Source organism: Schistocerca serialis, chromosome 4 (genome assembly GCF_023864345.2).
Source record: "Schistocerca serialis cubense isolate TAMUIC-IGC-003099 chromosome 4, iqSchSeri2.2, whole genome shotgun sequence".
Taxonomy (NCBI): Eukaryota; Metazoa; Arthropoda; class Insecta; order Orthoptera; family Acrididae; genus Schistocerca; species Schistocerca serialis.
The window spans coordinates 534,891,782-534,909,884 of NC_064641.1; the positions used below are offsets into that span (position 1 = coordinate 534,891,782).

The window sequence follows — 18,103 nt, forward strand, 5'->3', positions numbered from 1 at the left end:
TCCTGACGCAGGCGGTATATAAAAGCATCCGTTCACTGTGTTTGACCCACCTCTGATCCTTAACTTCACTTAGACTATTTCCGTATCCTTAATGACCTCACTACATATTACCGAACTCCTTACTGGAATAAATACGCTTCCACCACTGGCTTCTAACCTATGCTTACGATGTAGAAATTGGTCAGAAACAGTCTGTAAGGCTTGTAAGAGTGTTGCAGGGTAGGGTGTGCTAAGAAATAATTTTTAAGAAAACAATTAGATATGGTGCACCGTTTCCGAGTTAACTAGCGTTAAAGTTGTGGTGTGTCAGTGTCTAAACCAAGTTGAATTTATCCTATTCTGTGTCCCGGCTACACAGCTCTATTTCCCCTCAAGAGTGGCTTTAATATATTGTTGGAAAGAATATGCCTTCTACAACACATATTCAATACGACTTAGTAGAATATTTCGTTTGCAACACACATGGGATCCTTGCTTGCTTTAGAAGAATAGCTTCGGCTGAAAACAGTATCGATCCCAGTTGGAGGCTATAAATTGTAATAAAAACAGCTGTAGCGGTTTTAGAGCAGTAGATGAGAGACAGTCTGGTGTGTGTAACTCATGTATGTGGTGACTTTGATGTATGCATAATGGGAAGCATAAATTCTAAAGATGGGCGACAAACGTATGTATCATATAAAAAACAGTTGGGACCTAGTGGAACTCTTTTTCATCATGTTTCTCTTATTTCGTGTATCTGTCCTCGACATCTCTTTTTGATTAAGAAATATGTCGTTTCGAAAAATTCACTGCAATGCGATTTTCTGCTATGATTGTACTTGTACTATAACTACGCTCCTGTGCTGTATCTCTTCGTTGTATAAATTGCACCCGAACTTATATTTTGGTGCTTCGCAATTATGACGTTTCGTGACTTTGCATTTCATTTGTAATGATTTAAGAAAATGACATTACCTAAGGAAATACGAGGCACGTATCACTCAGAACAATCCGTGTTACGAGTATTACAAGCCATTCATACTGTGAACAACATTTACTCAGCACAATCTGTTCTGAATAGGCATTATATTTTGTTAATTTTCGTAATGTGTATTGCTTTAGCCAACACCTACCTCAGGATCAGAAGTTGAAATCTCTTGCAGCCCCACGGATAATAAAGAGATTGAAATCATGTATTATAAGCTCAAACAATTGATTCAGGTCGCTACCGACAACGAAAATTTAATTGGTTCACTGGAATTCGATAGTAGAGAAAGGAAGAAAAAGAAAAATAGAAGCAAAAATAAGTAGTGGAGGGAAGGAATGCCGGCCGTTGTGGCTGAGTGATTCTAGTCACTTAGTCGAACCGCGCCACCGCTACGGTCGCAGGTTCGATTCCTGCCTCTGACATGGATGTGTGTGATGTCCTTAGGTTATTTAGGTTTAAGTAGTTCTAAGTTCTAGGGGACTGATGACCTCATATGTTAAGTCCCATAGTGCTCAGAGCCATTTGAACCTTTTTTGATGGGAAGGTTGGTTCAAATGGCTCTGAGCACTGTGGGACTTAACTTCTGAGGTTATCAGTGCCCTAGAACTTAGAACTACTTAAACCTAACTAACCTAAGAACATCACAAACATCCATGCCCGAGGCAGGATTCGAACCTGCGTCCGTAGCGGTCGCGCGGTTCCAGACTGTAGCGCCTAGAACCGCTCGGCCACCACGGCCGGCTTTGAAAGGAAGGACTGAAAGGGAAAGTTATCTGTTGGAATTTTGTAGACAGTAATTCACTGCTATAATTTGGTTTAATGATCATGACTAAGGTTGTTATCGTGTAAGAGACCTGGAGACAAAGTGAGGTTTCAGAGAGATTACATAATGGAAAGACAGAAATTTAGATACCATATTTTAAACCACAAAAGATTTCCAAGGACAGATCTAGATTCACGCAATGATTTCTTGGATATGAACTGAAGATTCAAAGTGAAGAAATTGCAGAAAGGTAAGAAATTAATCAAATGGAACCCAGGTAAGTGACAAGAATCAGGCGTTATTGACAGTTTCAAAGGGAGCATTAGGCAACGATTGACTGAAGCAGCTTGAAGAGATACAAAAGAAAAATAATAGAAACGTACGGGACATTAAATTGTGAGGACTGTTGAGGATCAAATAGTTATAAATAAAGGGAGCAGTAGAAATCCTTCGATGACACATGATGTGTTGAATTTAATTTTTGAAGAACGAAATACAAAAGCGCAATAAATGACGGCGACAAAATGAAAGAAAGACTTCTACAAATAAGACTGACAGTACAAAATTGATAAGCAGAAAAAATAAGGGAATAAATTCAAAACTGTAGAAGCATGGACGACTCGCCGAAAGACAGAGGTTGCCTAATGAAAGACACGTTGGGAGAAAAGAGAAGCAACTGTATCAATATTACAGACTGATTTGGCAAGTAACTGCTAAGAGAAAATGGGATGGAATATGTCGAAGGGCTTTACAACGGAAACAAATTTGTACCAATATCATAGGAAGAGAAAAGGTAGCAGTTGAAGATGGCATGGTTACAATACTGCTAGAATAATTCAACAGAACGCCAAAAGACCTAAGTCTAAAAAAGGCACCTGTAGTATACGACAATGCCTCTAAATTATTGGGATTTATGGGGGAACACATAATGGTGGAATTATTACATCTACTGCGTAAGGCATATGATATAAGTGAAGTACTCTCAGACTTCAAGAAAAATGTTACACTTACAACTCCAAAGATGACAGATCCTGACTGGTGCGAGTATTACCAAAGTTTAATAAGTCTTGTTTGCAAACCATGGCCACGAATTATTTCTAAAAAATGGAAAAACTGGCAGATGCCAATATCGGGGAAGATCACTATGGTTTCCCGAGAAACGTAGGAACACGAAACATCATATTGAACCTACTATTTATTTTGGAAGATAGCTTTTTAGAGCGTTCACTCGAATACACGTTTTGAAATTATGAAGCTAACAGGGAAGAAAACCAGCACCAGCAGTTATAACAGCCATGAAACGCATGAAAGGGAGTAGTAGTTGAGGAGAAAGAGAGGTATAGTTGTAACTTTTCCCTGACGTTATGCAGTCTGTGAGCTTAGCAAGCAGTAAAATAAACTAAGGATAAATTTGGAAACGGAATAAAAATAATAAGATAGAAAACCTATAAGATTTGCCGAGGACATTGTAAATGTCATTCTAAATGTCTAAATGTGGAAAAGGACTTTGAAAAGCTGTTAGACACAATTAATCACGTCTTGAAAGGTGGTTATATTATGAACATCAACAATGGTAATGGAATGTATTCGAACTAAGTCTGAAGATGCTGAAGGCAATCAAGTAGGAAATAAAACGCTAAAAGTAGGAGATGACGTTAATGTATGAGTAGCAAAATAGCTCACGATGTCTAAAGTATGGAGTCAATAAAAATTCAGTCTTTCAATGAATACAAAAACGATTCCGTAAAAATGAAGTTGTTAGAATTATATATAAAATAAAGTCTTAAGAAGTCTGGAACGTCTGGAGCGTAGACTTATATGGAAGTGGAACAGTTCTGACAATAGTAGAAATTTTTGAAACGATTGCTGCAGAAAAATGACGAAGATTTCGGATGAGTAATGAGGAGGCAGAGCGAATCGAATTGACGGAAAAGTGGTTTATGACACTACTTGATTAAAAATAAGATTCGTTGGTAGGACACAACCTGAGGCAGCAAATAATCCTCAATTTTGAGGCGGAGGCTGGTATGGCGTAAGAGGGAGATAAGAACTGATGAGATAGACGAAATCGTGATCACAGTAAGCAAGTTGAAATGGAAGTAGGTTGCGGTAGTTAGGTAGAGATGATGAGACTTGCACAGGTTGCAATACTGAGGAGAACTGAAAAAAAGTCTTCGTACTGAAGATCGCTAGAACATCATGAACAATTAGCTTATGAAAATCCTGTTTGGGCCACAGATCATTTAGTGGCAGTATATATTATGATGATACATTAGTTTATAGACTGTTCCATTGATCTACCTTCGCCACACGATATGTTGTAGTGATGGAAAGATCAGTCTTCCGTCCGTCATGATGCAGCCATCATCGCTGGGCTACATTGGCGTCCGATCGACAGTTATTTTCCAAAGAAGACATCCTGAAGCAACTCGCCCGACCATACATTAATAATGATGACAAAAATTTGTAATTTTAATTGTCGTTGATTAAAATATGTATTTAGCCCTTGTTCAGATTCGGCCACGAACAGTAGGAACCTGTAAATATAGGTCGTTAATGTTTGAGACGTAGCTCTATTAGAGATTTCTGTAATACTTTGTACTAATGTTATAAAAAGTGAAAGAAAACATTCTGAAGAATTTGGACGCCAACTGTAAGATTAACTTTGTGAATTATTGATGGCGAAAACAAATTCTTTTCAATAAAGTGAAGTTTTTCAATGTTGAAGTGTCATTTAACGCATATCGCAAAAGCTGATACGAGGTAGTAACATCTCTGAATTATTGATTACGTCTTGAGATCGTGTCAGCCTTATTTCATCACAGTTAAGTGAAAGTGATACTTACAAGATATTTCAAGCCTAAATGAAATTTAGATTACTTCTGGAACGAATAAATATAAAGTTAAAGGTGAAATATACATTCAAGTAACAGTTCGTAAAGAACCAGACATAGATAATCTTTGCTACCTAAGGAAACTTAAGCAGTACCTTCGACCATAAATACACTCCTGGAAATTGAAATAAGAACACCGTGAATTCATTGTCCCAGGAAGGGGAAACTTTATTGACACATTCCTGGGGTCAGATACATCACATGATCACACTGACAGAACCACAGGCACATAGACACAGGCAACAGAGCATGAACAATGTCGGCACTAGTACAGTGTATATCCACCTTTCGCAGCAATGCAGGCTGCTATTCTCCCATGGAGACGATCGTAGAGATGCTGGATGTAGTCCTGTGGAACGGCTTGCCATGCCATTTCCACCTGGCGCCTCAGTTGGACCAGCGTTCGTGCTGGACGTGCAGACCGCGTGAGACGACGCTTCATCCAGTCCCAAACATGCTCAATGGGGGACAGATCCGGAGATCTTGCTGGCCAGGGTAGTTGACTTACACCTTCTAGAGCACGTTGGGTGGCACGGGATACATGCGGACGTGCATTGTCCTGTTGGAACAGCAAGTTCCCTTGCCGGTCTAGGAATGGTAGAACGATGGGTTCGATGACGGTTTGGATGTACCGTGCACTATTCAGTGTCCTCTCGACGATCACCAGTGGTGTACGGCCAGTGTAGGAGATCGCTCCCCACACCATGATGCTGGGTGTTGGCCCTGTGTGCCTCGGTCGTATGCAGTCCTGATTGTGGCGCTCACCTGCACGGCGCCAAACACGCATACGACCATCATTGGCACCAAGGCAGAAGCGACTCTCATCGCTGAAGACGACACGTCTCCATTCGTCCCTCCATTCACGCCTATCGCGACACCACTGGAGGCGGGCTGCACGATGTTGGGGCGTGAGCGGAAGACGGCCTAATGGTGTGCGGGACCGTAGCCCAGCTTCATGAAGACGGTTGCGAATGGTCCTCGCCGATACCCCAGGAGCAACAGTGTCCCTAATTTGCTGGGAAGTGGCGGTGCGGTCCCCTACGGCACTGCGTAGGATCCTACGGTCTTGGCGTGCATCCGTGTGTCGCTGCGGTCCGGTCCCAGGTCGACGGGCACGTGCACCTTCCGCCGACCACTGGCGACAACATCGATGTACTGTGGAGACCTCACGCCCCACGTGTTGAGCAATTCGGCGGTACGTCCACCCGGCCTCTCGCATGCCCAATATACGCCCTCGCTCAAACTCCATCAACTGCACATACGGTTCACGTCCACGCTGTCGCGGCATGCTACCAGTGTTAAAGACTGCGATGGAGCTCCGTATGCCACGGCAAACTGGCTGACACTGACGGCGGCGGTGCACAAATGCTGCGCAGCTAGCGCCATTCGACGGCCAACACCGCGGTTCCTGGTGTGTCCGCTGTGCCGTGCGTGTGATCATTGCTTGTACAGCCCTCTCGCAGTGTCCGGAGCAAGTATGGTGGGTCTGACACACCGGTGTCAATGTGTTCTTTTTTCCATTTCCAGGAGTGTATAATAGACTGGCCCTGACGTCATTTTCGTGGCTCCAACATCTCTGAGCTGAAGTCACGTGAATGTTGGCAAAACATGGTTGTTTCGTGTTGCGCTTATGGCTGTACTCAGCTTTTTGTCGGGGAAATGGCATTACATTTCACGTGTAAGTGTTTCTATGATAGTGCAGATGCGTTTATTGAAATCTGCTGAAGTGACTTTTATATGTTTTTTTGTACTTGAAGTAGAGTATCACGTAAATTAAAGTGTTGAAAGTGATGCCTGTAAAGTCAGACTCATATTACATTTTGGAAAATATCTGTGATAATTCGGTTACAGAAGTAAGTATAATCGTTTCTCGTTCCTACTCATAGGTTCCGTAAGGATGAAAACCGAAGGCAGCTTTGGATACAGGCCCTGAAACGGAAAAACTTTAAGCCATTTGCACATACGCGCCTTTGCTCGAAGGACTTCGCGGAGAAGTGTTTTGATAGGTTAGTTATTATTTACAATGTATATCTATAATTTGTATTTACAGTGTCTGTCATTTTTAAACCTAGTCTCCAAAATTATTTTCTGAAACTGTAAAGTCTCACCTTTCATCCAAAATATCATTTTTTTTAAACTGATAGTTTTAACTTTTGTAAAAATAGTGGGAACTGAACCTTCGAAGTGCACCTGAAATTGATACTCTAAAATGGACCTGCTCCTAAAGTAAACAATTTTGACACCTATAGTTGACATAATTCCCATAGACCATTTTCTTTTATAAGTGACTAAGAGCTCGAAACGTGGCGAATACAATGTTTAAAGTTTTGACACGAGCCCACTCTTACTGTTTAAAAGAATTTTAACGACATTTTACTATAATTGATAGTTTATAGTAATTTCGTCCCGCTGCCCACCAGAGTGGCGTTGGATGTATTTGTTAGATTTTATAAATGGTACTTTGAACAAATCCAGGTCAAATGTAGTTCTGGCATAATTTTTCACAAATAAAAAAGTAGTTTTTGTGGGAAGCGTTTGGCAGTCAATTGAGAAATGTGGGGAAAATCCGACACAAACATAGGATGTCAGACCGCTGATTTGAAATCCTGCCACGTTTTGCCAACAGTCACGTGGTTTATGTTGGAGCCACACTAGCCCCATAGCTTCTGCACAGCAAGGCCAGTCTACTAGTATCTATGGTCGAAGAGCAGTACTAATACTAATGTCACTGAACGCTATAAATTACTTCAAATGCAACGTTAATGTGGAGTGTCATCGTATTCATGAAAGAACTATGATAAATAATATATTCAAGCCAAAACATACCTCTAAACTGATAGTGCAGATTAATAGAGTTTATATTTCGTGAATTAATTACATACTATTTCGCAACTGAATATTAACGGAACAGAGACAGAAAAACAGGGCCGAGTTGGCATCATGTTAATATCTTCTATGAGTTACTACGTCAATGAAATAAACAAGACCGGGCTAAGACGATTTTCGTATCACCTGTAGTACAATTGCTGTCAGTGATAAAATGCTTAAGCTACTAACGATCGACCATCAAGATGGAACCTGCGGGTCAATTCTAGTGTCCGATTTCACCCGTCAGCTTTGAGCACTGACGTCATGCCCAAGGCAAAGACGCTACATGGAGAGAATCTTTGAGTGCAACTTTTTTCGTAAACAAATGAATGTAGCGTATGATAAAATTAATCACAGTTCATTTGATTAATTACTTAGCCACGAACTATATCGAAAAGAGATGAAAGTAACGAAAATAGGTAAGAACAAAATACGGGAAATAAATTACTATCGCAATTTATGTGAGTAAGAAAAGCAGAGAGAACCTTTAAACGCCATTACAGTACAGAGCGTGCTGAAGTCGCAGTATTGTAAAATAGCATTAATTTTTAGGAGTTCGTATTGAATCTAAAGGGACTACCCCGGAAAAGTGAGGGGTTTTGGCGGGAAGAAACTAAAATGTAACACACCAACGGGAAAATGAAGTAACAACATATATCAAATTTAAAAAGAACCGTAGCATGAAATGTGGAGAAAAGCCAGGACACAAGTAACGAAACTTCACTTTAATCGGTAACTATAATTAAGCTACATAAGATGACAGTTCTGGTTATCGATTCCAACCATTCTGTGGTTCATTATTTAGTTAGTTTTTTTCGATACTTGTGTAATAAGATTTCTGTATTTGTCATTGCTCTCCCAACTATTGCGAAAAAGTAACAAATATTGAAATTGGTGACTAGAAGTGACCTGTATAGGTTAATATAAGTTACCAATTGTATCTGTTCCACGGTTCGTTATGTAGACCGTTTTTCATTGAGTGTCTGCACTTCTGTGTTACAGGATTTCTACATTCGGTATTACTCTCTTCACTATTATGAAAAAGAAAAAAAACTCGGAATCGGTAGCAACAATATTTGTTACTTTTTCTCAGAAGTTCAGTGATGAATGAGAACTCTAGAAATCCCACAAAAACCGAGTTCACATACTTGGCACAAACATGTTCAAAATTATGAACCATTTTATGACTGGAATCGGTAACTACAGTTCTGATTCCAGCAATTCCACGGCCCATTATTTATGTCGTTTCTGCAGCAGGTGTGTACAATGGAATGTAATTGCTCTCTGAACTGCTGCGAAAAAGTAACCAATTTCGTAATTGGTAATTAAAATTAACATATATCGGTCAAGTCTTTGTCGATGACAATATTTGTTACTTTTTGTAAATTTTCGTGTTTTGGTTCTGACTTGTTTAGAATTTCTGCATTGGTTTTCCCATGTTTCATGCAACTGTTTAACGTACGTTATTATTTATTTTATTTTCTCCTTGTTGTGTTACATTTTAGTTTCTCCTCTCCAAAGCTTCCACTTTCTCCCAGCAGTTCCGTTAGATTCAATTATTATAATTATATTAAATTATCGCTATTTTATAATATTAAGACTTCACCATACGCTATACTGTAATGGAATTTACAGAATCTCTGTGCTTTTCTTACTCACATAAATTATGACAGAAATTTATTTCACAAATATATATTTCTAATTTTTTCTTCTTATTTATGTCTGTTCTCTTCAATGTATTTCTATGTAATTCGTCTTTAAGTAAACAATCACGTGAACTGTGATTGCACTTTTACCGTATGCTACATTCCTTTGTTTAGCAGTATCATCCGCTGCTTCACAGACATACATCACTAGACTGACAGTACCGTATACAGTATCATTGGTGTTATTGGTGATAGCACTTTAAAATCGCAGTGTGGCGGCTAGAGCAAAGGACGTGCATACATCTGTTTCTTTACAGATAAAACAGCCGTAAAGAATGGGTATAAACTAATATAACTACGTTAACTTTATAGTTTTGACATAATGGTCAATACATGCGTGGTATTTAGCTGTAATTTTTTTGTAGAGCGAACAGAAGATAAAAGGAAAGGAACATGTCTCAATGCTTTAAACGTGTGTATATGGAACTTGATGTTCTTATAACACGATGCTACAATGTATATGTTGAACTCAACTAGTACGCAAATATTTCTTCAACCACAGATTTTGTTTAGACCACCTCGTAAAGCTTACAGAGTCATTTCGTTTCAGAAAATCGTAGTAGTACCATATACGAATTTCCTGACACCGCCATCTTACCGCACGAAACGTTAGGCTTCATAAAAGATGCCCCTTTGCCAGTTTAGTAATATATATCTGTGGGCTGCTAGCAAAGATTGCCTATTTGTGGCATCCTTGCCTCTCGGGGTCAAAGAGATATTCGTCCCCTGCAACGAACTTGTGACGTCACACTAGTCGGCTCGAGGCCTTGCGAGAAAGATAGGCCGCGGTGTGTACGTCACGAAGGTAGTGTTGCGCTCGCTCGCTCGCTCAAATCAGCAGACAAACTACGTTTCTACACCTGTTAACTCGTAACTAGGCGTGTCCGTACAAACTAAAACTGAATCTTGTACTGGGATCCGCTATTATTCAATCTTACTGTTATTAGTCCTATAATGATGGGAAGTCGATGGGCCTGCGCTGTACCGGCGCATGTATTTAAACACTCAATCAAAAATTATTTAACTCGTCTGAAATAGTGACTCGCTTCCCGCTGGTCACGGCTGTTTGCGCTCGTAAGACCTGCAGTGTCAGGTGCTGTGACGTACGCGCCACGGCAGATCTTTCCCGTGGGCCTCGTTGCCTCTGTTATGACGTCATTACTCAAACGCGAGAGTGGAATCGGACACTAGAATTTATCTGAACCTCTGACGTAATTAAATATTACCCTTGGAACAGTACAATGGCGCTCGCCTGTGGTACGCCCACGGCCTGTCTTTCTCGTTTGCCTCGTTGCCTCTTGTATGACGTCATTGCTCAAACCCGAAAGTGGAATCGGACACTAGAATTTATCCGAGCAAGCGATGTAATTAAATATTACCCTCGGAACTGTACAATGGTGTGCGCCTGTGGTACGAATAACGCATTATCGGTAGCAGCTCATAATTGACAGCATATTCGTTACCGTGTATGACCCGCAACGGACTTCTAGGCGCTCAGTCCGGAACCGAGGGACAGCTACGGTCGGAGGTTCGAATCCTGCCTCGGGCATGGATGTGTGTGATGTCCTTAGGTTAGTTAGGTTTAATTAGTTCTAAGTTCTAGGCGACTGATGATCTCAGAAGTTATGTCACATAGTGCTCAGAGCCATTTGAACCATTTGAACCGCAACGGACGCACTGTAACGTTTCTCTCGCTGCCTAAGTACATGACTGTACAATTGTTTACTGTTATCTGCAATAACAGTATATTAGTATAGTTGTGTTTGTAATAAAGCATTTTTTATATCTTCTGTTGCCACAGTTAGTGCAATGGGATGCTAGGCAAGACAATGAACAGTTTTATGGCTTTCACAGTGCATTTTTAACATGTACTTTTTCAGGGTTTAACCTAATTATATGGCTTTGTTATCTCTATCTACTTTCAGCCAGAAAAACTAATTTTCCATGCTGTTTTCGTTTTCATGGAATATTTCAAGAAAAATCAACAATAAAGAAAGAAGTAGTGAAGAAAAAAAGAAGAAGCTGAAACTGGTATAGACATTCTGTGCTATAAGCTGAGGAAGCATTTTGTTTAAAATCTTTTGGGTCCCCTTCAAAGCTGAGACTTTAGTTGTATAATCAGTACAATAAATCGAAACATTCATTCTAGTGATAGGTGCTGAGTATTGTGATGACGAAACGTTTCATATCAAACTCATGGTTTTAGAATCGTCCTACAATTACCGAAAATGAGAAAGTTTGCAAACCGCTTCCTTAAATGTGATAATTAAATCTTGAGAGAAGTCCTTTGTCACAGTACGAAGATATTTCTTTACGCGAATCTACACTCCTGGAAATGGAAAAAAGAACACATTGACACCGGTGTGTCAGACCCACCATACTTGCTCCGGACACTGCGAGAGGGCTGTACAAGCAATGATCACACGCACGGCACAGCGGACACACCAGGAACCGCGGTGTTGGCCGTCGAATGGCGCTAGCTGCGCAGCATTTGTGCACCGCCGCCGTCAGTGTCAGCCAGTTTGCCGTGGCATACGGAGCTCCATCGCAGTCTTTAACACTGGTAGCATGCCGCGACAGCGTGGACGTGAACCGTATGTGCAGTTGACGGACTTTGAGCGAGGGCGTATAGTGGGCATGCGGGAGGCCGGGTGGACGTACCGCCGAATTGCTCAACACGTGGGGCGTGAGGTCTCCACAGTACATCGATGTTGTCGCCAGTCGTCGGCGGAAGGTGCACGTGCCCGTCGACCTGGGACCGGACCGCAGCGACGCACGGATGCACGCCAAGACCGTAGGATCCTACGCAGTGCCGTAGGGGACCGCACCGCCACTTCCCAGCAAATTAGGGACACTGTTGCTCCTGGGGTATCGGCGAGGACCATTCGCAACCGTCCCCATGAAGCTGGGCTATGGTCCCGCACACCGTTAGGCCGTCTTCCGCTCACGCCCCAACATCGTGCAGCCCGCCTCCAGTGGTGTCGCGACAGGCGTGAATGGAGGGACGAATGGAGACGTGTCGTCTTCAGCGATGAGAGTCGCTTCTGCCTTGGTGCCAATGATGGTCGTATGCGTGTTTGGCGCCGTGCAGGTGAGCGCCACAATCAGGACTGCATACGACCGAGGCACACAGTGCCAACACCCGGCATCATGGTGTGGGGAGCGATCTCCTACACTGGCCGTACACCACTGGTGATCGTCGAGGGGACACTGAATAGTGCACGGTACATCCAAACCGTCATCGAACCCATCGTTCTACCATTCCTAGACCGGCAAGGGAACTTGCTGTTCCAACAGGACAATGCACGTCCGCATGTTTCCCGTGCAACCCAACGTGCTCTAGAAGGTGTAAGTCAACTACCCTGGCCAGCAAGATCTCCGGATCTGTCCCCCATTGAGCATGTTTGGGACTGGATGAAGCGTCGTCTCACGCGGTCTGCACGTCCAGCACGAACGCTGGTCCAACTGAGGCGCCAGGTGGAAATGGCATGGCAAGCCGTTCCACAGGACTACATCCAGCATCTCTACGATCGTCTCCATGGGAGAATAGCAGCCTGCATTGCTGCGAAAGGTGGATATACACTGTACTAGTGCCGACATTGTGCATGCTCTGTTGCCTGTGTCTATGTGCCTGTGGTTCTGTCAGTGTGATCATGTGATGTATCTGACCCCAGGAATGTGTCAATAAAGTTTCCCCTTCCTGGGACAATGAATTCACGGTGTTCTTATTCCAGTTTCCAGGAGTGCATATAGATAAATTTGTTCCGAATATGAATGGGCTTAACGAGACATTAGATATGTTATCGTAAATGAATTCGATAATAGTTTCGTCCCATTGTTCGAATCTCTGCTACAGGGAGTTATAAAATGGCTCTGAGCACTATGGGACTTAACATCTGAGATCATCAGTCCCCTAGAACTTAGAACTACTTAAACCTAACTAACCTAAGGACATCACACACATCCATGTCCGAGGCAGGATTCGAACCTGCGACCGTAGCAGTCGCGCGGTTCTGGACTGAAGCGCCTAGAACCGCTCAGCCCCGTTGCCGGCTGGGAGTTGTAGGTCACACAGAAAGAATGCACTATAGTAAGTCATTGCGTCCTGCGACTGTCCATATTTGCACGTTGAGGGAAAAAGACGCTAAAATGTCGAGATGAGACAAAGTATTTGATTGTCTTGATATGAATATTCGTTTTATTGTACCTTATATTCATAGAATATATTCAGACATTTATGATAATCAGCTTTCCGCTATCTTCATTAACATACTATTGGTCCCCCAACAACATTCCACGTTCAGCAACGGTGGTTGCGTAACAACCGACACCAGCTTCGCCCACGAGGAAATTCACTGGCTTGTCTGCAATACCAAACTGCATCGTTGAGTACTACGCAAGTAATGACTAACAATCAGTCGATGCTATCTGCTTTAACTAAGTACGTTGTTGACTTTATCTGCAACCTAACAAAAACAACTCACGGATCTTGTCTTCGGAGTTATGTCAGCTGATTATTTGCCATTGTCTTGGACAACAGTACACGTAACAAATCTTTTAAAACACTTTTTAATCGTTATAAAGTAATTCTATACTGTATAACACTGTTGAAAACTCTCTTTTATGTTATTTTACGTTACAGCCACGTCTAGCTGTCTAAAACATTAGAATAACTAGCCCCACTCAGACTTACAATTAGAGCCTCATTCAGCTGTTTACTTCCGGTATGCTTTGAGCCAGCCAAATGACAATAAATATTTAAAATATCACTTCTAAATGTTATGTGTTAGTTCACTATTTATTTAGTTTGTTAATATAATGTTGTCACATGTCTACAGGTTTTCGTTCTTTTTTTAGTTTTTTGTAGTGCAATTCATGACGCCTACTCAATCGAAACCGGTGATAAACAATATTATGGAGCATTTATAATTACAACAATGAGTTAATTGATATTCTTCGCCAGTAATATGGAAAATATGAACACAATATCTATTTATTGTTATTATTATTAGTAGTAGTAGTATTAGTATTACTATTAGTATTAACACATGAAATTCTGCTGTTTCTCCATGGGTGTTATTTCCAGCAACTATTTCATGTAATTTTTAAAATAAAATTCAGTCGTCAGTTGCAAAAATATTTTTAATGATCTTTACCGGTTTCGACATCTTCAGAAGCTTATCATTGTTTCAGCAGATGTAAATATCTTCTTAGAAACACAACATGTCAAGCTTAACAGTTTCATATATACATCGATGTGATTCAATTACCGTAAACTGTCGATCTGTGTTTACAATAATTACATACAATGTGTACATTTCTGTGTATATCATAGCATTATGCTTCTAATATGAAGATACTGGCATCTGCTAAACCATTACTAAGCTTCTGAAGATGACAAATTAATTTGTGGAAATCAGTAAAGCGTATTAAAAATACATTTGCAGTTGATAGATGAAAAATAATATTTTATCATAATGTGTTTTTTTAATAGCTGTAAAAGCTGATTAATACAAGTCCAGGGCCGACATTGATTGGTGTGAAACCACACCATACCGAACGCCAACACACACCGAGCGAGGTGGCGCAGTGGTTAGCGCACTGGACTCGCATTCGGGAGGACGACGGTTCAATCCCGTCTCCAGCCATCCTGATTTAGGTTTTCCGTGATTTCCCTAAATCGTTTCAGGCAAATGCCGGGATGGTTCCTTTGAAAGGGCACGGCCGATTTCCTTCCCAATCCTTCCCTAACCCGAGCTTGCGCTCCGTCTCTAATGAGCTCGTTGTCGACGGGACGTTAAACACTAACCACCACCACCACCACCAACACACACAGACATAGATGAGTTTGTTGCTTTATCGAGATGTTACTTGTCAAGTCGTTTCACTCTCAAACTACTGTTTATTGGGAACTTGTCTTTAGTACAGGTACTCCGGCATTGTTTCAGGCCAACAGATAAACTAGGTTGTTTGGTTCTCGCGACTCTGGTTGAACCATATAGGGCAGCTTTTAAGGGAGCCCACCTGAAACGATGAAACAAATCACACAACAAATGGCGCGAACGCGCCCAAGGCGATGCCTTACCATCGACAGCTCCTTGGCGTGAAGGCTGCGACACAGCTGGAAGCAATCACTTGGAGTGCGGCGCCGTCTGCGCCAGACTCTTTATCCCGGAATAGCAATTACATCCCACCCCCTCGATTATTTCTTAGATATGTTACATTCTCCGTCTTCAACTAATGTTGTCGCTCTCTACAGCTCCTTCAAGTGCCAGGGAAGTTATTCCTTCATGTTTTAAGAGACGTTCTTTCAAACTGTCCCTTCTTTTACTGTTTACCACATATCTGCTTCCTCGCCCATTCTGCGGAGGACATCTTCATTTCTTATTAGTCCACCTAATTCTCAGCTTCATTCTGTAGCACATCTTTGATTCCCTTCTACTCCGTACTTCACTTCTTTACACTGTTGCAGCCCAGACGTAAGTAACAGTTTCCAACTGGCATAGTCCTTCTGGTTACCTTCGGTACACACTAAGGTAACAAAATTCATGGATAGGGATATGCAGATGTGCAGATGGTGGTAGCGTCGACTATACTAGGCATAAAATGGCACTGCATTGTCGAGTCTGTCATTTATGCTCAGGTGAGTCATGTGAAAAGGTTTCTGACGAGATTATGAGCGCAAGACGGGAATTAACAGTTGTTGATCGCGGAATGATTCTTGGAGCTAGGCACATGGTACATCCCATTTCTGAAATCGTTAGGAAATCCTGTATTCCGCGATTCACAGTGTCAAGAGTGTGCCGGGAATACCAAATCTCAGGCATTACGCCTCACCTCGGAGAACGCAGTGGGCGACGGCCTTCACGTAGCGACCTAGAGCAGCGACGTTTACGTAGAGCTGTCATTGCTAACAGGCATGCAACACTGCGCGAAATAATCACAGAAATCAAAGTGGAACGTACGATGAACGTATGCGTTAGGACAGTGAGACGAAACTTGGCGTTAATCGGCTATAGCACAGTCGACACAAGTGCCTTTTACTAACACCAGCTCGTGACCACATCTGTTGGATCCTACACGACTGGAAAACTGTGGCCCTGGGACCCTATTTCAGTTGTTAAGGGCTGGTGGTAGCGTTAGAATGTGGCGCAGGACCCACGAAGCCACTGACTCACGTTGTCAAGAAGGAACTGTGCAAGTTTGTGGTGGCTCTATGAAGGTGTGGGCTGTGTGTTTACTTGGAATAGACTGAGTCCTCTATTCCAGCTGAACCCATCATTGACTGGAAACGATTATATTCGGCTACTTGCATTCATGGGCTTCATATTCCCAAACAACGACGTTACCGGGCCACAATTCGCGAATGGATTGAACAACATTTTGAACAATTCGAGAGACCGATTTTCCCCCTCCATCTCCCCTCCCCCAGAGATTTCCCGACATGTATCCCATCGAACATTTATGGTATATCATGGAGGGGTGATTTCGTGAACAAAATCCTGCATAAGCAACACTTTCGCAGTCATGGTGTGGTGTCACCGCCAGACACCACACTTGCTAGGTGGTAGCTTTTAAATCGGCCGCGGTCCGTTAGTATATGTCGGACCCGCGTGTCGCCACTATCAGTGATTGCAGACCGAGCGCCACCACACGGCAGGTCTAGAGAGACTTACTAGCACTCGCCCCAGTTGTACGGACGACTTAGCTAGCGATGCAACACTGACGAAGTCTCTTTTATTTGCAGAGAAGATAGTTAGAATAGCCTTCAGCTAAGTCAATGGCTACGGTCTAGCAAGGCGCCATAGCAATTGATAGTTATCGTATGAAGCATGTCTCATCAAGAACGATGTATACAAATGATGGATTAAAGTTAAGTATTCCAGCAGCTACGTACTTTTCTTTATAGCATTCATTCCGTATCCTGTTTCAGACCTCACGCCAGCCTGCTTGAGTTTAACGCGTGCATTTCGGCCTTCTCTAGCTATACAACACATGGACGGCTATAGATGCATATTCCTTTGTTTCTTCAGGCGACTTTCAACGACTTGTTGACTTCCTCATGTCTTAACAGATGTCCTATCATCCTGTCCCTTCTCCTTGTCAGTGTTTCCCACATGTTCTACGCATGACATCCTCATTCCTTACCTTACTAGTCCACTTAATTTTCAACATTCGTCTGTAGCACCACATCTCAAATGCTTTGATTTCCTTCTGTTCCGCTTTTCCCACAGCCCACGTTTCACTATCATAAAATGCTGTGCTCCAGACGTACATTCTCAGAAATTTCTTCTTCAAATGAAGGACTATGTTTGACACTACTAAACTTCTCTTAGCCAGGAATGTCCTTTTGCCAGTGCTAGTATGCATTTGATGTCCTCCTTATTCCGTCCGTCATTGCTTATTTTGCTACCTACCGAGTAGAATTGTTCAACTTCATATACTCCATGACCATCAATCCGAATGTTAAATTTGCCGCTGTTCTCATTTCTGCTGCTTCTAATTACGATGCTTTCGTATCTCCTCGATTTACTCTCAATCCATATTCTGTACTCATTAGACTCATTATTCTTGTCAGCAAGTTGTATGCATGAGCTGTTAAGCTGATTGTGAGATAATTTGTCAGATCTTGCAGTCTTGGGTATTGTGTGGATGATATTCTTTCCGAAAGTCAGATGGTACGTCGCCAGGCTCATACATTCTACACAGCAACGTGACTAGTCGTTTTGTTGCTGCTTCACCCAACGATTTTAAAAATTCTGATGGGATGTTCTCGATCCCTTCTGCCTTATTTGATCTTAAGTCCTCCAAAGCTCTCTTAAAGTCTGATTCTAATACTAGATCTCTGATCTCTTCTAAATCGACTCCTGTTTCTTCTTCTGTCACATCAGACAAATCTGCCCCC

At 42.0% G+C, this 18,103-nt stretch overlaps 1 non-coding gene across 1 annotated transcript; it reads left to right on the forward strand.

Moving 5' to 3' along the window:
* Positions 1–14,773: 14,773 nt before the first annotated feature.
* On the forward strand, positions 14,774–14,846 carry Trnaa-cgc (transfer RNA alanine (anticodon CGC)). Its single transcript has one exon. It is a non-coding gene; the product is annotated as a tRNA-Ala (tRNA).
* Positions 14,847–18,103: the final 3,257 nt, after the last annotated feature.